Source organism: Hetaerina americana, unplaced genomic scaffold, assembly GCF_022747635.1.
Source record: "Hetaerina americana unplaced genomic scaffold, ioHetAmer1.1.p SCAF_43, whole genome shotgun sequence".
In the NCBI taxonomy this organism is placed as follows: domain Eukaryota; kingdom Metazoa; phylum Arthropoda; class Insecta; order Odonata; family Calopterygidae; genus Hetaerina; species Hetaerina americana.
Window position 1 is genome coordinate 992477 of NW_027287019.1, and position 18037 is coordinate 1010513.

The window sequence follows — 18037 nt, forward strand, 5'->3', positions numbered from 1 at the left end:
ACTGTCAATGTACAATTGTACGAAACCTAAGGATTGGATGATTAAAATTAATATTGTTTCGGTTGTGACAAACACTGCATTGTTAACATAAAATATGCATCTCGTGAAATTAATTTTGAGTAGAGATTGATATTTGTCACGATGTTAATGTTGCATATTTTAAAAATTGGATTATATTTCCATTGTGAAAAAGAAGGTTCATAGTACAAGTTGATTTATTGTTTCGTGCTTAAATATATGAAGATAACGTTGAAACGAGTCATACCTTAAAGGTTTAATAACTATTTAGGCATTATATTATAACTAGTATTACAATACAGTTAGTTGACAATATTAATTATTATGAATAAGAAGCATGCAAACAATAGTATGTTGACTTCAATAAAAAGACCTAATGAACTTCATAAATAATTTAGGTAGGTAAATGTCCTTCGCTTCAGTAGAGAAAGCGACAAGGTAATTAAATGAACCAAAAACCCCATCTAATGAAGTCAAATTATTCAAATACGATAAATCAATAAGCCATTGTCAGATGTGGGCGATAAACACAAGCGCTTTTTCCAAGGAGTCCCATAAATTAATTAAAAGGTGAATACGAAGTTCATCCGAAAGCCAATATCCACCTTAATTATTCATCATCGCGCCTAAAAATGAAAACTAATGCTTATGCGCTGTGATTCGTAGGGACCAGGTTTTATTCGTGTCAAGGAATCGAAATTTGATTAGGTACTAATTTAAAATTAATACAGAGCCGTATTAAGGTGAAATAAAATATTTTCTTAGCTTCTTCAATGTTTGAGTGTATTTCACATGTTGGTAGTTGCAACATTATATTAGCTTAAGAAAACTTTATTCAGATTTGTTGAATAGTTTTGATGTCTTTCTCGGGACTCAAATGCTTCACCATATTATTTATCGTAGCGAATTTTGTTTCTTAATGAATTTTTTTTCACGACAATGAGAGTTACCTCACAACATTTCATAGCAGAAACAGGAAAACGATAGCAGATGCTCGCTATGCAAAGAAAATCAAACTTCAAATCTTAAATGTGAAAAGCATATCAAAATATGAGACCATCTTCCTGACCAAAATCCCTTCTTTAGGAAGCACGAAGAGAATTTGAAATATGGCATTAATTAATCGTATTTTTAAATTCAAGCAACAATCGTTTTTCTTATATTCTACTCGGAAAATCTACCGAGAATGGCCTTGTTTAATCACTATTCTCAGAATCTCCAGTCTGTAAGGAATACTTAAAGAACTCTTTCGTTCGTCAGTACGCTTAATTTAGATTAATGTTTTAACCTTTAACATTAAGCACTCTTATGTTACACATTTGATGATGGTGGAGTCAAATTAGGCTGAGGCCGATATAAATTTTCCACCGAGGCACACTTTCCATTCATACGTTATTTGTATTCATGGCCTCATTTATAAATGACTGGATGAGGGTGAAGATAAATTTTAGAGCATTTTTGGATGAACAACGATTCTTTAATAATAAGGCAATACTAGTGTAAAAAAAGCGACATTCCCGATTGCATGATTCTTAAGCGCAAATTCAAATGAAAATAGAATGATAGATAAATGTAGCATGCGATGAAATTCTTTGGATAAAAATTACTCTCTTACTCCAGGTGATTCTTGATATATTAAATATTTACATTTGGAAGTAACGTTTAGCAGTGAGACAAATGTGGTGGAATCGATAACTTTAAACTTAACCCAATGAAGATTCTATTCTCATGGAGAGCATCCAAAGTTATATACGATGCAGTTTGCAGAGTAACGAAGAAACTTAGATTTCTTGATAAATACGTGAGGCTTCTCATTTTGGTAGACGATGAAGTCTACTCAAGCTAGAATCGTAAACATTACTTTTTTGAGGTCAATGAACGTATACTATAACACAAACGATCACTACTTCTACTGTTATTATTAGTGGTCTTCCTTCTTCGGTTTTTGAAGGACAATGCTACACCTCCCAGTAATTTGTACTTCAATTTCGAGTTTTATCTCTTCTCATTTCGTCCAACTTTATGCCTTTCCTACTACGCCTCGCTTATCTATTATTTTCCCATCTATCACTCTCCAACATTTCATCTCCAAATAAAATGCTCTGTGCCCTCCTTTAGAGTCATTTTCAGAATTTTTCCCAACAATCCTCTCTCTTCTAACTCCACATTGATTAGTACTTCTTTTGTTTTCTTTTCCGTCCATTTCACCTTTCCCAATCTTCTACACATCCCACTTTCAAAACCCTCCAATCCACTCCAACCATCGCTTCAACGACCATGTTTCTGAGTCATTCTTGATCGCACTCTAAATAAACGTTTTTACTTGTCATTTCCTATAATTCTGATTTAATGCCAATCATCAAATTCGTGGCATCAGTAACTTTTTCCTTTTCATAGTTACTTTTTCTAACACGATCCTTGCAAGTTTTATAATATAGAACCAAAAAAACCACAAATATAGGTAAACTATATCACCTGCTATAATGTTTGACCTCATATTTCAACGTTTAAAATAATCTGCTTAACTCAGTCATGACTATTAATCTCCCTAATTAGGAATTCAAATCCGTGAGAGTAGTCGCACTTTTATATATATATATTTATATATACAAGCGTTCCACGAGGTAAACCTTTGATGTTTAGAGATTTGATTAAAATCATTTCCTCATTCATTTTAGAGTAAATATATTACCCTGAACGAACACGAAAGCCCCAGTCTATTTTAAAATAAATATTTCCCATTTTAACAAATATACTAAACCTTGAATTAAATACTACATGATTGCGATTCAGCTTTTAAAGTTTCATAAAAATATTTGACAAATATATTTATTAAATGATTACCAACCTGATGAAAGTATGGTAATTTTAGTAAATGCCTGTAAGTTTGCATATTATTGCCACCGATTTTGCGAGGTATATTTCAGTTATAAATCTAATGCATTATAGATGTTTCAGAACAGCACATTTTGAATTCCAATTTGGAGATAATACAATATGTAATAAAATAATTAAATATTAACTTTGTTGATGTATACCTTTTTCGCTGGTGTCGACTTTAATAATATGATACACAATTGTATTCTAATGCAACAATAACATAGTGTACAAATAATTCGCCTTGACTGGTCAAGGCGAATAAATTGTATTCTAATATGAAACAAATCAATCTCTATTGAAAACTTGCCCTTTCACTAGAGAAAAATTTAATTAAATACTGCATTTGGTTATATTTATTGATCAATAAATTATTTATTTACAAAATTAAAAAATAAATACAGCGCAAATTTTTAATGTTAGTGCTATCGACCGGAAATCCTTCCGCGATTGAAGTATTGGTTCCCCCCTACCATGGAATATCGATGTTTTTCACATGAACTCAGTTAATAAACGCTAAAATTTTTGAAAAAGTATACATTATTCTCAACAGAGCCAAGCCACAGTGAAAATACACTGGGGTCATATTTTTAAGGAAATATCTCGGAAAATATTAGTCTTGGAGTATTCGAATATTATTCTAAAGTAAATCTAGAAGAGCTCACAGGCTATTTTGTATTAATTAATGCATTCCTCAGAAAACCTCGATCCGTTACAACGATGATTCGTAAAATTATTATAAAATGTTCAAACACAAACAACACTAAAAAAACTATAGCTTTCAAATAATCATTTTTAAATAATTGTTTCATTTTTCCTCTAACAATTCTTAAGTCACTAGATACCTACCACCATCTTCCCAGAACTTTGGATAATCCCGGAATACACTGGCCATCTCTGAGCCGTGCGAAAAATTAGTCCTTTTCCCGTAAATGCACTACTCGCGAAGGGGAAAAAAAAGAACGAGTCTCCTTGTCCGTAAAGGTGAAAATAATAAGCCACCTCCTCCGTCGCTGGAAGACGAACCCTTTTCAGAGTCTGTTTCGTAGCCGCATCCCCTTTCCCGAAAGAGCGAGCAACTCCTCCGCAAGGAAGATACGACACTCCGCGCGCCCACTCGTGATGAAGGGCTACGGACAAGTTCTGAGAATCGAGGTACGCAAGTTCCTCGGCGGAGGGGGTTTGGGGAGTGGGGCGGGTGGGTGGCCGGAGAGCAACGAGGGAGTAGCCGGAGGTTAGGGAAAGGCGGCGCGACCCTCGGTGCGGCTTCTGTTGCAGCTCACCCACCGTGGATGCAGGGCTGGCCGTGGGAGTGTTGCGGGAGGATTCGAAGGCCGGAGGAGCTCCTCGAGAGGATGAAGGGGGCGGCCGAAGGCAGTCACCTCCGCCTCTCGAGTACTTCCACGGCCTCCCCCGCTCTTCCACCTGACGTCCACCAACGCCTCTTCCGACCCCACCAAAACATTCTCGGTAGCCCTCTCCCATCCACATTCTGCCAATTGCAGCCCCAGTATCTTACCTGATCTCTCGGAAACTTCCTCAGGGGCTGTGCCTGCTCTCCTCCACGAATCTGCCCTTCGCCTTGCTCCGTCGTCTCAATTATCACGCCGACTCATTTTACTCTAAAGAGGATCCCGGCTTTCCTCATTATTTAAGAATGTAATCTAATGAAAATAAGATTGATTGGAGTATCGCCAGGAGGCAGGACTTTTCGGAGCAGGGAAACGTCGGAGTTGCAACACGTGGAAGGTCGAGCGTTGGGTAATTTCGGTTTGTGTGTTTTGGAGGTAACGAGACCGGCGGGGAGGAAAACAAAGGAGGAAACCGTTTGCGTAGGGCAGGGAAATATGAAAACGGCAATGAAAACATCCTGAGAAGGCAGCTGAAAGGAATGACGTTTTGGATGAAATGATTAAATGGAGACGGTTTGGCAAAGTGAGAAGAGAGACGAAGATATATTTATTCTAATTTTTGCTCACGTGGCAGAGTATGAGGTTTCAAGCTGAAAGATCTTCCCATCATTTGAGTCGGGGGAAAGAAAAAAGTAAGCGCATATTTTTAATTATTTTTTGATAGATATGAAAATTTTTTGCCTTGATGAATGTCTATATTCATCAGTTGGCTAAAATGTTATATTTATTCAATGAAAAAGACTGCGCTAGTCTACACCACGACCCCTGAACTTTATCTAACTAAACTACTTATAACATGATCTATCTTAGAACACTAGCCAACGCATTCAACAGGGTATAATTGAACATTCCAGAAGACCAAGGTAAACAAATGTTTATTAAGGTCATATCATTTCATTCATTAGTTTTAACTCATATCATCTTGATAAAAATTTGAGATTAATTCTCACATTCCTCTCATCCCGTCACACACTTCGGCTCCGGTAGCGGCGTGGTAACGCACTCACCTGCCAAGCCATAGGTTGCGGGTTCGATTCCCACCTATCTGGATCCAAATTCATCCAGAGATTGGGTGTTTGTAATTATTTCTTTTTTATTTATAATTGTTATAATTCAATGTAAAGGCCAAATTGCGGTTTGCTGTTTAATGCGAAATAAATATAGGGGATCTGGTAACAAATTTATTTGGTCATCTATTGATCAAGGTTATATTGCACCGAAAATATTACGCAAGCAAAGCACCATATATTTAAGAATACAGTACGAATATGAAACTTCTATTTATCACTTTATTTTAGATAACACCCAATTCGCAGGTACCATAAATGATATAAAATATGTTCCATTTTTAATTTCAAATACAATTCACAAATTAGGGCTTCAAAATATTTAAAAAGGTGATTAAAATTATAAATCACATTGCATTTTGCTTCCCTGGATTTAAATTTCTCCCTAACAATGCGTCCGTTGAAAAAAAGACCAGATTCCTACCTTAAACACTAATAAAGAACTGTCTTTCATCTTAAAAAAATACTATATTATTAATCTATCTTAAGTTTTGTGAGGAAATGGAAAATTAAAAAGTTTACATAGTCTTTCAATTATTACGGAACTCAGCCGGCGAAATACATTGGTCAAATATCTTGGATTTCAGGTGGTTCTTCACAATTTTAAGCACGAAGAAAAGCAATAAGAGTAATATATTATTCAAATTTTAGGATGGATTAATAACAAAACAAGGTGAACAAAAATATTTAATAATTATTGTAATTTTATTAGGTTTTGCGATTAAGTAAAATCTTTTAGTTTTGATACGCATGCACAACGAAATATGGTGTATATCATTCAAATTAGTGGAACATTCATAGCCGATATAACCTGCACTATTGTGCACTTACATTAACTAAGACTGACGGTGTTCTCACGACGTGTCAATGATATGTCCACCCGAGACGGCGAAACCCTCTTACGGCGGTGAGGGAAGACGGCCGCCACGGATGAGTGTGGAGAATAAAGCCCGAGGCCTGCAGTGAATTTCGGGTGGAGAGCCAATGATCTACATTCCTTCATCCCCTCAATCCCCTCCCGCCTCCCTCTCCCTTTACACGACCCTCTCGCAGTCTACTTTCCGTTCCTTTCTCCATTTCCTCCACGCACGGCCCCTGTCCAAGTGTCATCCGACGTCCATTTCCCAGCCCGAGAGGCCCTGCTCTCCTCACCCCCGCGCAAGTCCACTGCCTCCCCCCCTTCCCCGCCGCGTCAATCCCTACCAACGCCACCCATCAGCTTCTTCCCTCGGGGGGTACACGTACCATTGATTCCTCACTCTCAAATCCCCCTTCCTCCACCTTAAACCTCATGATTTTTTTGGCCCTGCCGCCGCTGGTGCCGAGTAGCGGGGCCGGTGCGGGAGATTTTTACGTACTCCCACATAAACCGTGTCGCCTCATTTCGCAGAAATCGCCGTCCGCCACTGCCACGGGGGTCGCGGCGGACGCTGGGAGCTCAACGAAGAAGGGGTGTGGGATTTACGACTCCGCTGTTCCGTTGGAATCTTGGGGCTACATATTCTCTGCTACGCAACACTATTTTGGCTCCAAGCTGCACGGTTTCAAAGTTTATGAAGGTCGAAGTAGATGCCCAATAGCAGTGTTACAATTCGGGTTTGAGCCTGTCTATAGCATAATGACCAATTTTTAATTGGAAATCCACCCACTTTTGTTTAACCTTCGAGTTACTGATTTTCCTGAGATTTTCATTCAAAGCTAGTGGGAATCGATGATATTTTAAAGTTTGCACATTTTTAATTGCCTTACAGTATAGGGGAACGTGACTTTGACGTAATTAAGGTTGGAAGCTGTAATTTCATTGAAAATGGGACGTTATAGACCTATTATCATCCAACGCAACCAATTCCGCTTTACAATAACTAAACCGTTGCCTGGTTAGATGTGCAATCCTTTTCTCTATTGAATTCTTTTTGCGTTCTTTCTTTTTTTGGTGGTTTAAATCGTAATTCTATTGCGGCCGATGATACATATTCGCAAATACCTTTGAAATTTTTCCTAATGATTTATGATAGCTTAAGTTTCTTTCAAAGTATGCAAAGTCTTTCTGTTAATAAACTATACTTTACGTTCCAAAAAATTTAGATTTTCATTATTTGATGCAACTCTCACAAACACAACAAGCATTATCTGTTGCGATAATCAATTTGAAGAAGACATATCCCTGAAGTTGGGATTTACCTCGTTTGGTGTGCGTTACTTTATTACTTTAGAAAATAAATAATGACTTCATATTATTATTTTTATCAAATAATCTACCGGATAAGGTAGGTTTTTGGATGGACATAATTACTAATTAAATAATTTGTGACCCCTAGCAAAACACAACATCCTACTCTATATCAGGTCCCTTTTCAGCTCTGAGTACTTTCTTCCTCCCTTCATCCCGTCCAACATCCCTATTCTGTTCCTTCCCTTTCCTCGTTTGCCTAACATTCTCCCCTCAATTACAGTATTCAACATCCCACTGCCAGTCAATACTACCTTCATCCACTTTTCCTGCCTCCATAGGATTTCTCCAAACAAACCCCTCTCTTCGCCCACCATATCAAGTACTTACTCATTTTTTTTTCTTTTCGGTCCATTTCACCTTCTCTATCCTTCCCCGCACCCTCATTTTAAAAGCCTCCAATCTATGTCTATAGGGTCCGTACAATAAGTATCGGGACTGGTTCCAAAAATCAAAATTTATTGCAGTTATCATTACAATTACTAAATAATCTTTAAACTACATTCCTCCTGCTTGATACACTTAGTGATCATCCTGCTTCAGCGACCATATTTCCGCGCCACACGTAACTACGCTGTATATTTAAGTTTTGACGAGTTCTTCTCAACATACTTACTTACTTGTATCCTTACGTCCTTTTCATTAACTCCCTCCTTGTGATAGCCTCTTTTCCTAGCGCAATTCTTCTCCTTATGACCCAACTATTTTGACCATGTTGGTATAAAACACTTTCCATGATACGTAAACTCTTCTACCAGGCCTATTTTTTGCCCTCCTATTTTAATGTTCAGCTTAGCCTTTGTCTTTCTGGATAAACGCATAACCTTTGTTTTATTTATTTTGATTCTCATCCCGCATATATCTTACTAAATTTCCAATTCACTCAACAATGCTTGCAACCCCTTGGCTGACTGACAAACTAAAGCTTGGCCATCAGCAAACCTAATTGATTTCACAAATTCCCCTCCGACTTTCGCGAATACATATAGTCAACCTATGATAATTTAATCAATTATGATCCTAACAAAGTATTGCTATGTTTCAATCATTATCAGTTCAGGAAAAAATTAATACATCACGATTGAATCATAACTATGTTGATATATTAATAATTATTTGAGGGATTTGGAAGGAATTTTTGTCAGGGGAATTTTTAACTTTTAATTAGTTCTGGTAATTTCATTTAAATTGTATTAAATCTCTAAAATTCAGTAGAATTGCCGAATGAAATGAACAGCTAACAAATGCAGGATATGTATTTCTAGGTTTAATTGATAAAGCATAAATCTCTACATTGAAATTAAAAAGTACAGATACTGGTTACTCGTGAACGAAGGCTTCATATTAGCGAAAGAAATAACAAGCAATGAGAGGAGAAAATCTTCGAATTCAGCTATCCTACGGAATAATTTGTTTCCGCAGAAAATCCTATCTTGAAGCTCAACACAGTAAGACGTTGGTGATAAACAGAGAAAACCACAAGAAAGCCGTTCAAAAAGTGCCCCTGATATATTAAATTCTCTATTTCTACCTCTCTCAAACGTCAAAGCTCAAAAAAACTTCGTTTTGAGTGAGTTAACTGAGCGATTGAGTCGGAGAGCGAATATTTTCGTATATAACAGAGAGTTTAAACAAAAATTATTAATGCCCAATAATTCACCTAGTATATGAATTATAAAACTATAATTAGATCTCTCCTCTTTAATTTAGAGTTCAGTTTTATCTTTATTTTATTAAATAATTTTCTATACCAAAAATATATGAATATGCAGGCAACATAAAATATTTGTGACGTAGATATCACATCACTCAGCATTTGGATGAAACTTGTCAGTTTTTCTATCGCGGGAATATGAATTATCCCGAGTAGTCTTGAATGTGTGAAGGCGGAATCGTAAGTGGGCATCTCCGGCAAACACACGATTTTACTCATCCTACAGAGGCTGGTGACATAAATAAAAGAGCTCCGTGATGCAAAGACGACATCTTTTCATTCCTCTTACTCGGGATACTTGCAGAAGGTATTATTTGACGGAAAAGTACAATTTTTCAATCAAATAGAATGTTGAACATTTACATTCCATGTAAAGTGAGGCAGATCAGCATATTTTACTGAATTTCACTAATCACATCTTTCTGGAGAAAAAATTGGAACATGAATATTGATCAAGATAAAAATTTATTCTAAATCCGATCAAATCAAAGTTTCCTTATTTAGGACTGGAATTCCAATGAAAATAATACATGCCAGGTCACAAAATATGTGCACGTATCTTCGCATGTTTTATTAGATGTAGTCAGAGGGCCAAAAATCCTACTACTAGCCTACTGATACTTTCACGCAGTAATAACCACTAGGCACATGTCCCGCTCACCTACAGAGCTCACCGCAGCAGCCTCGCGAGTAAATCCGAGAGTTTTCACGCCGTCCTTCCCATCCATCCCCCACGCACCCCATAAGGAACCACCCTCCCACGGAGGCCTTCTTCCATTTCTCTCCGTGACCTCCCCGACCGCCAGGAGAAAAAAAAACCAAAATCGTCTTTCTTGTCATGCCTTACCGACCGGATATCAAACCTAACATCGTTTCCGTCCTGTTTCTCCACAATCCTCCTCTTCCTCCGTTCGCCAAGGCTTTCCTTCGGAATTCCATAAAAATAAGTCCTTCCACCGCCGTCACCTCTCCTACACGATCTCCTTCCCCTCCCCTTCTTCCCCCTTCCACTCCCTGCACACACTCACACAAGTACGCACTCACGCACCACCCTTCTCCCACGGACGCCCTCACCCATTTCCAAAGCGCACCCAACATTTTGCATTCTAATCTGATTCCCTCAATATCCGAGCCAGCCGAGAAGACTCCCTCGCACCCCCGAAGCCCTTCGCATACCCCGAAAACTCCCTTTCCCCTTCTCAAATCCTTCAGAAGAATACCCCCCGCGCAAGAAACAAGACATGACACTAGCATATTTTCGCCTACGCTGCAAGCGGTTGTTGTTTTCGCCAGGATTCCTCCCCGCTCCGTCCCACCTCACCCCTTGCATACCCCTTTCTCCTTATCCCTTGTTTTCTCCCTCCCTCTCCCACGGATCCGACTCGAAGACAAACACACGCATTCCTTTAACTTTGATTTTCCCTCCTTCATGCTCCCCCCTGTCTCTGCTCTCTCCATGGAAGGAAGGCAATGTGCTTTCGTTCTTATCTCCGAGGAAATCGTCTGAAGTTTGGCGCAATCTCTGCCGGCAATATAAATTCCTCTGCAAATTCTCAGAATATGGAAATTTGCAGTGCGTATCCGCGTTTTATCCAGTTGCTTCACGTCCATGCAAGCGAAGATCCATGTCGTTATAGTTTTGAGCTGCCCCTCCATACTCATGACTTCAGTGCTTAAATGGAAACGCGAAATGTCGCGGGCTCCATTGTTACTCATGCATAAATTTCTGGATTAACCTCTGCCATCTACACCGCATGGTTTCCTAGGAGGTCAATAGGTTATCTTACCAATACCTTTCGCATTATTTGACCGTAAAACACGAAGTTTCCAGTTGCGTTCAAAATCATGTTTATTTAATTTTCATACTTCAAATTTAAACTCGTGTATATATATATATATTGAAAATTGTAATTATATGAAAATTTTTGTAGATACCATTAAAAATTATATTTAAATATAAATATAATGAAATCATGCATAATAATTGGGTAGCTTTAATAGGAGGTGACGGAACATTTATCCTCATGGAAATATCTTCACGCTGGTTTAAGCTGGTTTATATTCCTCAATTAAAATTGTGAATGAAATGATTTCAGAATTTTATCTAAAACCGTAAATGGTGAAGTTCTCAAAAAAGTTTCTTAAAACAAAAAATCAACAAAATAACGAAACCAATAGCTCTGACCGCTGAAATATTTTTATGAACATTTTTCCCACAGTAATTCACATCAACATCTCTGTAGAAGCTTTCTTAAAAATGAATTTGACAGACATGTTGCAGAGTATTAGCATTGTGACACAAATCAAATTTTTTCCAAGAATACTTCAAACTTAACCTGTTTGAAACCTAGATTTTTGAAAAATTTACCATCGGAATGGATCAAACTCACCATGAGATAATTTCCGCGAAAAATATAACGAGAAATAGAACACCGTAGGAAAAAAATATGACAAAGAAATCGTCCAAGGATGAGTTTCACTAAATGCGTATGACGGATATGCGCATCCGGCTCGTCTCTCCCTTGCCTAAAGCAAACACGCGGATGAACTAAAGGTCAATTCCTCATTCTCAAAGTGGATGCATTGGGAAATATGGCAGTTAAAATGGGAGTGCGAATCTCCCAAGTATGGGTGTAGCTACGGACTGCGCAAGTCTTTCGCGCCCTGGACGTGCCTATGTTGCTGTCAGATGCCTGCAGAAGAGTTCAATTGATGCCGACTAATTATAGGCAGCACACGTTCGCCATCAACCCGGAAAAATACTTCCTGGGGGAAGTCGTTTGCATAAAAATAGTACTGGACACGTAGCAGGTGTGCGGTCGTTAACTTGCGCAAAATGACCAAGGTAAAGTGATTGGAGGACGTTAATCTCCAGCACTTTTTGTTTCTTAATTGGTAAGGAGGGTATAATTTTGCAAAAGCACTTACATCCAAATCAACCCGACTTTACGATAGGGTTCGTATTATGCTCACAGACCGCAAGATTTCATTATCCATAGGTAAACTCTGGCTGCATTAAATGATGTTTGTAAAAATAGGGCATAATACATAACATTGTAGACATAAACATATAAAATTATAACCCCATATCTTTCATGACTATTTAAATATGGATAAGCAGGCGGAACAATGCGGATGATCAAGCTTCATTTTGCCGGTCAACCAATGGGTTGTAAACTCGGCTGAGCGCATTGAAAATTCGTTGTGATAGTATGGGATAAGAGTAAATGTAAATATAACAATGGTTACGGTAGTTTCTAAGAAAAGGCAAAAGTTGGAACAGCTGGAAAAGTTTATCTACCTTGAAAAAAAATACTAATTAAACAAGCATTACTTTAGATACAAGAATTTACGGGTATGAGCAAGAAAGCGTCAACGACTATGCATCCGACGAGACAATGCAGCTGGGTGAGTGCAAATTTTTCCAAAAGTTGATGAAGTTTTCCAAAATTTGATATTGCACCAGTTATAACTGCAATATAGATAACAAAATACTCGTAGAAATAATTTTTTTATTTATTTATCAAATTAGAGTTGTTATACAGGTAATACGCCGATTCATTATTCGATAAAGCCGTCATATTAAGAAATTGCCAAGCTATCCAGGTCATAAAAGCTACTGAGAACTTCACGTTACCAATGCCAAAAAGTTATTATCCGTTTATCGGTATTATTTCATTGAGGCCACCTTAAATTCTTATAAAATGGGGAAAATATTTAAAATTCATTCATTCAGAGTTCAAATATTTAATATTTTTTTGCATGAAATATTGAAGAAAAAAATAGATTTAACTGCTTTTTATTAAATATTTTTTGTTGATTAACCAGAAAATCCCATTAAAACTCACCTAGAATATTTTGTAATTATTTATTTCCGTCCTTAAAGAGTTATACCGGTGGATCCTCTTCCAAGCAAAACTATTGACCAAGATTTAACGCTAATTAAATTTAATGACAGTTCCATCCCGTGCTTTAATCCACCTCCGAATTCCCGCTTCCTAAGCGCATACGTCGCTTGTGAATTGAAACATCTCGGGAAAGGTTCGCGGCTCATGGTCTGAGACCGTCCTGTGCTCGTTGTCAAGGCAACCGCAGGGCCGGTACAGCCGTGAGGCGTCATTAAAGCCGGTGAGTTGCCGTCCGCGAAACTGACGCGCCGAAGCGCGCGAGGCGGAACTCGTAATGACAGATGCATACACACGCGCTGAATTGCAGTAAGGGAGGCGAAGAGACAGAGGTGGGGAGGAGGGGTAACTCTCCGAACTCGCTGGAGAGAGCGGGAAAGGGGACTGGAAAGAACGAGGTGAAAGATAAAATTTCAGCCCTGCTTTAAGATTTTTTGGCTGAAGGTACAAAGTACACCTGCGAAACTGTTTCCCTCGGATGATTTCGAGTTTCGACACATTACTGATCGTAGCCTAATAGCGCTGCAAAGTATGGGTGGCCAGAGCTCCGGTCGTCATTTCTGCTTCCACCGCATACAAACAAAGGTATATGACCAAACGGGAAAGTGTAGTGGGATTCTATTGGACTTGAGGGACACTGAAACGTGATGGAGAATTAAATAAGCGGAAGGAGAGGGAGGGATCGGGGAGAAGATAGGAATGAAGGTTCGGGCATCAAGAGGCCCGTAGGTTTCATATTCTATGTCCGGCTCTGCAAATAGAAAAACTCTCGGGACTGAAGAAACAGCGGGGAGGCGTAGAAGGTGTACTTCAATTTAGTGTGACCTCGTTACGAACTCCCACTTGATAGAAAATAAAAGGACATTGTCATAATTGAAGTTGCGCGAGCGGCGATTACTCTGGGGTTTGCTCAAATGCGCCGACGACACTGAAACGTATTTCTATTTCGTATTTCCATGAATACTGTTTTCCACGTCGTGCAATCATGGACTTTTAATAGTTATTTACACGCAGATATCTCCTCCGCTTTATTAATTCATCATCATGCGCTGTCCCCTGTGAGTGGGTAATAAGTAATGAATGTGTTTTTTTTATAAAGCCTACGTAATGCCTTGCAAAATTCATTGGCTTTCATACAAACAAGTAATAAACATTGACTGGCGACTCATTTGTGTGAGTAAAAGGATTCCATTTAAATTTAATGGTTTATTAAGCGTAAGTTAATATGGTCGTACCAAGGTGGCGCAGTTTTTCGCAAGCTTAAAAAAGGAATATTTGTAATAATAATAAAATATGCATTGAATTTCAAGCAGCATGAATTTTATGACAATTTCGAGACATTAAGTCATAGTAAAATTAACTTTGTCATACAAAGCTAATTACTTGATGCATATTTCAAGATCTCACAATAATATTATTACATGTTTCCATTTGAGTAGTGTATTTGCCACCCAGGTACAATTCACAAAGAATTAAGTGTACACAATTTCATTGGATTTATAGCAAATGACTTCTAGTAATACGTAAGAATTACACAATGAGTTTATAGCTAATTAGTATAACGTCAATTTACATCGTATTTATACCTTAATAGAAAAACATTCAAAAAAATTTCCAAAACATAGAAGAAATATTTCGAAGGGTATTCTAAAAATCTTGGATACGATCATCGTATGCAGTCTATTTCGATAAATGTTCTTACATACTCTCAGAATTATAAGATGTTTTAATCTTTTAAGAGGCAATTTTTCAACTTAAGGACTATGCAGACGTTATTAAATTTAAGAGAAATATCTATGAATTCATTATCTATTGTTTTTATTAGGCATGGAAATTTCAGATTTTTAGCTTTCATTTATTCCGCTGATTTTTTTAAATTTGCTATATAACTTGTATAAATACATTTCCTAGCGTTGTACTTATTTGCTTGGTTGTAAAAACAACCGAGCCAATGACTGCAACTAATGATGACCTCATCCCCACCAAAATACTGATATTTGTTTAATAATAAGGGCTATATAAAATGAATTCATTCCCTTCAAAAGGTGAAATCCTGAGGTAATGGCACCGAAAATAGGATTAAATTAAAATTCCGATTTGGGCCGGGACTAATAAACAAACACCGTTATATTAAAGTGATTAAGTATGTCTTCATTCTATGTGTGGAGACAAAATACATGCGGAATGGAATAACAGAGTATTTTGACGTTTGTGTCATTTTATGTCTTGTTAGGATGGAATAGCAAACGTAGGCGCGTCAAGGTTGTACGTATCCATAAAAACCTAAAACGGCAGACTAGCGTAATAATAAGTATTCATTGCTGCTGAAATCACACATATTTTCGTTTTCTTTGGGCCTTAGTTTTTATTTTAAATATCTTCCTAATATTTCACAATTACTAAATGCAATTTATGTAAATATACATTAATGGAATGATCTTGAAAATTAAAAGTAAATGAATACAAGGATACTCGTCGCGATTTGCGATATAGGATGGAGACTTGCTGCTTCGGCTGATTGGCTGATTTCGACGCCACGGTGAAAGCGGTCAACTAGTATGCAGGGGTTGAATAGACCGAATCAAACAAGACACTTGCGACATAGAGCATTCATTGCCTCCAAATGTTTTTTGTAGAAATATAAGCGGGTAATTAAAACGGCCCAAATTGAAAATGCGTCAAAAGATTCATTCCATAAAAATAAAGAGATAACCGATTAAAATACCAACTAGAGGATATAATCAAAGCAATAAATAAATAAATATTGAAAACAATCCAAATTACATGCAAAGAGATGGAAGAAAAGAGTAACGAGGATAAAATGCAAGCCGAGTCGCTACGATAAAAAATCACAACTTGTACGAAGACCAGAAATGAGCGGAGCAATGAAACTAAAAAATAAATTCGAAATATAACGATGGAATTTATAATTGTTGCTTTGATATCTGCAGCTATCATCCTAGAGGACCTATTTCCCGAGAAAATAATAAAGTAAAAATATTTTTATAAATAGCAAATGTCAAATTTGTATTGCATTTAAATTTTAATTTTGTTAGTATATTTGAAAACAATTAAATTTCCAACAAGTCAATAGAAGAGGCCAAACATTTAAACTGTCAAAAGCAAAATTGAGAACACTCAATATGTTGAATATTAATTCAGTATTGAGAAACTGGAGGGTCATTAAGGAAAAGTTTGAATATTTCTCGGAAGACGAGGTATTCATCACAGACACGTTGTCATCTTCGAAGAAAGTAACTATTCATTTACTTAAATCATCCATTGACCAACTCTTTCTCTTATGAAACAAAACTCAAGTTCAGAGGCAAAGCAACTTTGAATTATTTTAAGGTGACTGCTCCAATGTCTATTCGTACGTATACAGGAGGGAAAATGAGCCGTACAAACAAAGAGAGCTTCGTAGGCTACTAGATGAAAAGAGCGCAAGAAGATGGAGAGGAGGTACTAAGGAGGGAAGAGAAATAAAGAGAAAATATGGTTCCGCCCCCGGAGAAAAAGAAAACCAGGAAAGGCGATTCTCTGTGCGGTGGAACAAGCTTTTCTGGGGTTAAGACTCGAGCTGGCAGCTAGGAAATGCGGTGCATTAGTGGCGAGCCCATCTTCCGGCGCACAATAAATGCGAAAAGGAGCAGGGGTCTTCCCACAATCGACGGGCCAGACCACGGGTACGCTAAAAAGTTCCCGGGAATGAAAGCTGGCTGATAGTAGAGCTGGAGATAATTTCAAGTGAGGTAGAAAGAGACCACGCATCCTTTACTTACGCTTTCAAGATTTCTCATTCTGGTCTGTACAAATCCCAAGGGCCACAACTTTCAAAATTTCCTTCCCTCATACCTCGGAGAAAACGAGACCTCTCTTTAAACGAGATTACTAATCAATTGTATCTTATATGGAAATATTTAAAATTAATGAATAAAGCCATATTTTACGCCGGTATGGCCTTTCGAATGCTACCAGGTTTAAGGCAAATCGTTCTGAACAAGGACACTCCAAATGTGGGTAAATCAACGCCAATAGGATGTTTAATGTTTATGTTAAAAATGTCCTCCGAGTAAAACTGGAAGAGTCATATATTGATTTTGCGTAAACTCACTTCATTTTTCAACTAAATGAAAAGAAAATTTAATCTATTTGATAACGAAATCGTTGAATTCGAATTAATTATGAAGTAGATACGCTCATAACTATCACAAATGCTTTTACTGAAACCACTATTTAGGAATAAATGTTTGACGCTACATACAGGTATGCATCTGTGTGTGTGTGCGGGCACCCATTTATAGATTTATAAGTCCATATACTTAAATGTCCTCTTAATCAAATATTTTTTAAATAATGATGTATTCTCTGGGTTTCGTTTTGCTGCCATAATCTGTGAGAATTGGTTCTTTTTCTCTGAAATCTAGAGATCAAGACTAAATATGAATTTTCATAGGCTTGCTTTCTTCACGTTTTTCGCGTCTACCTCTCTATGTTTTTAAGACATAGGTCTCACATTTCATTACTATTAATTATCTCTCGATTGAAAATAACATTTTAACTTAAAATTGGTCAAATGGCACCTTGTTTTCCATGTACTCCAATTAATGTTCGACGCCCATGTGCCGTACTTTTTATCTAATGCCACCGATTCAAAATAAGCATTGCTTTCTCTCTGGCTTTCTCTTTCTACGTATATATACAGGTATATCTCTCTCTTCTCACTCACTTGTTCACCTACTCAAACCGACTCAGACCCAAATTCCGAAATGCTTCCGCCGACAAGGGGGGAGTGCATTTTCCTGTGTTCCACA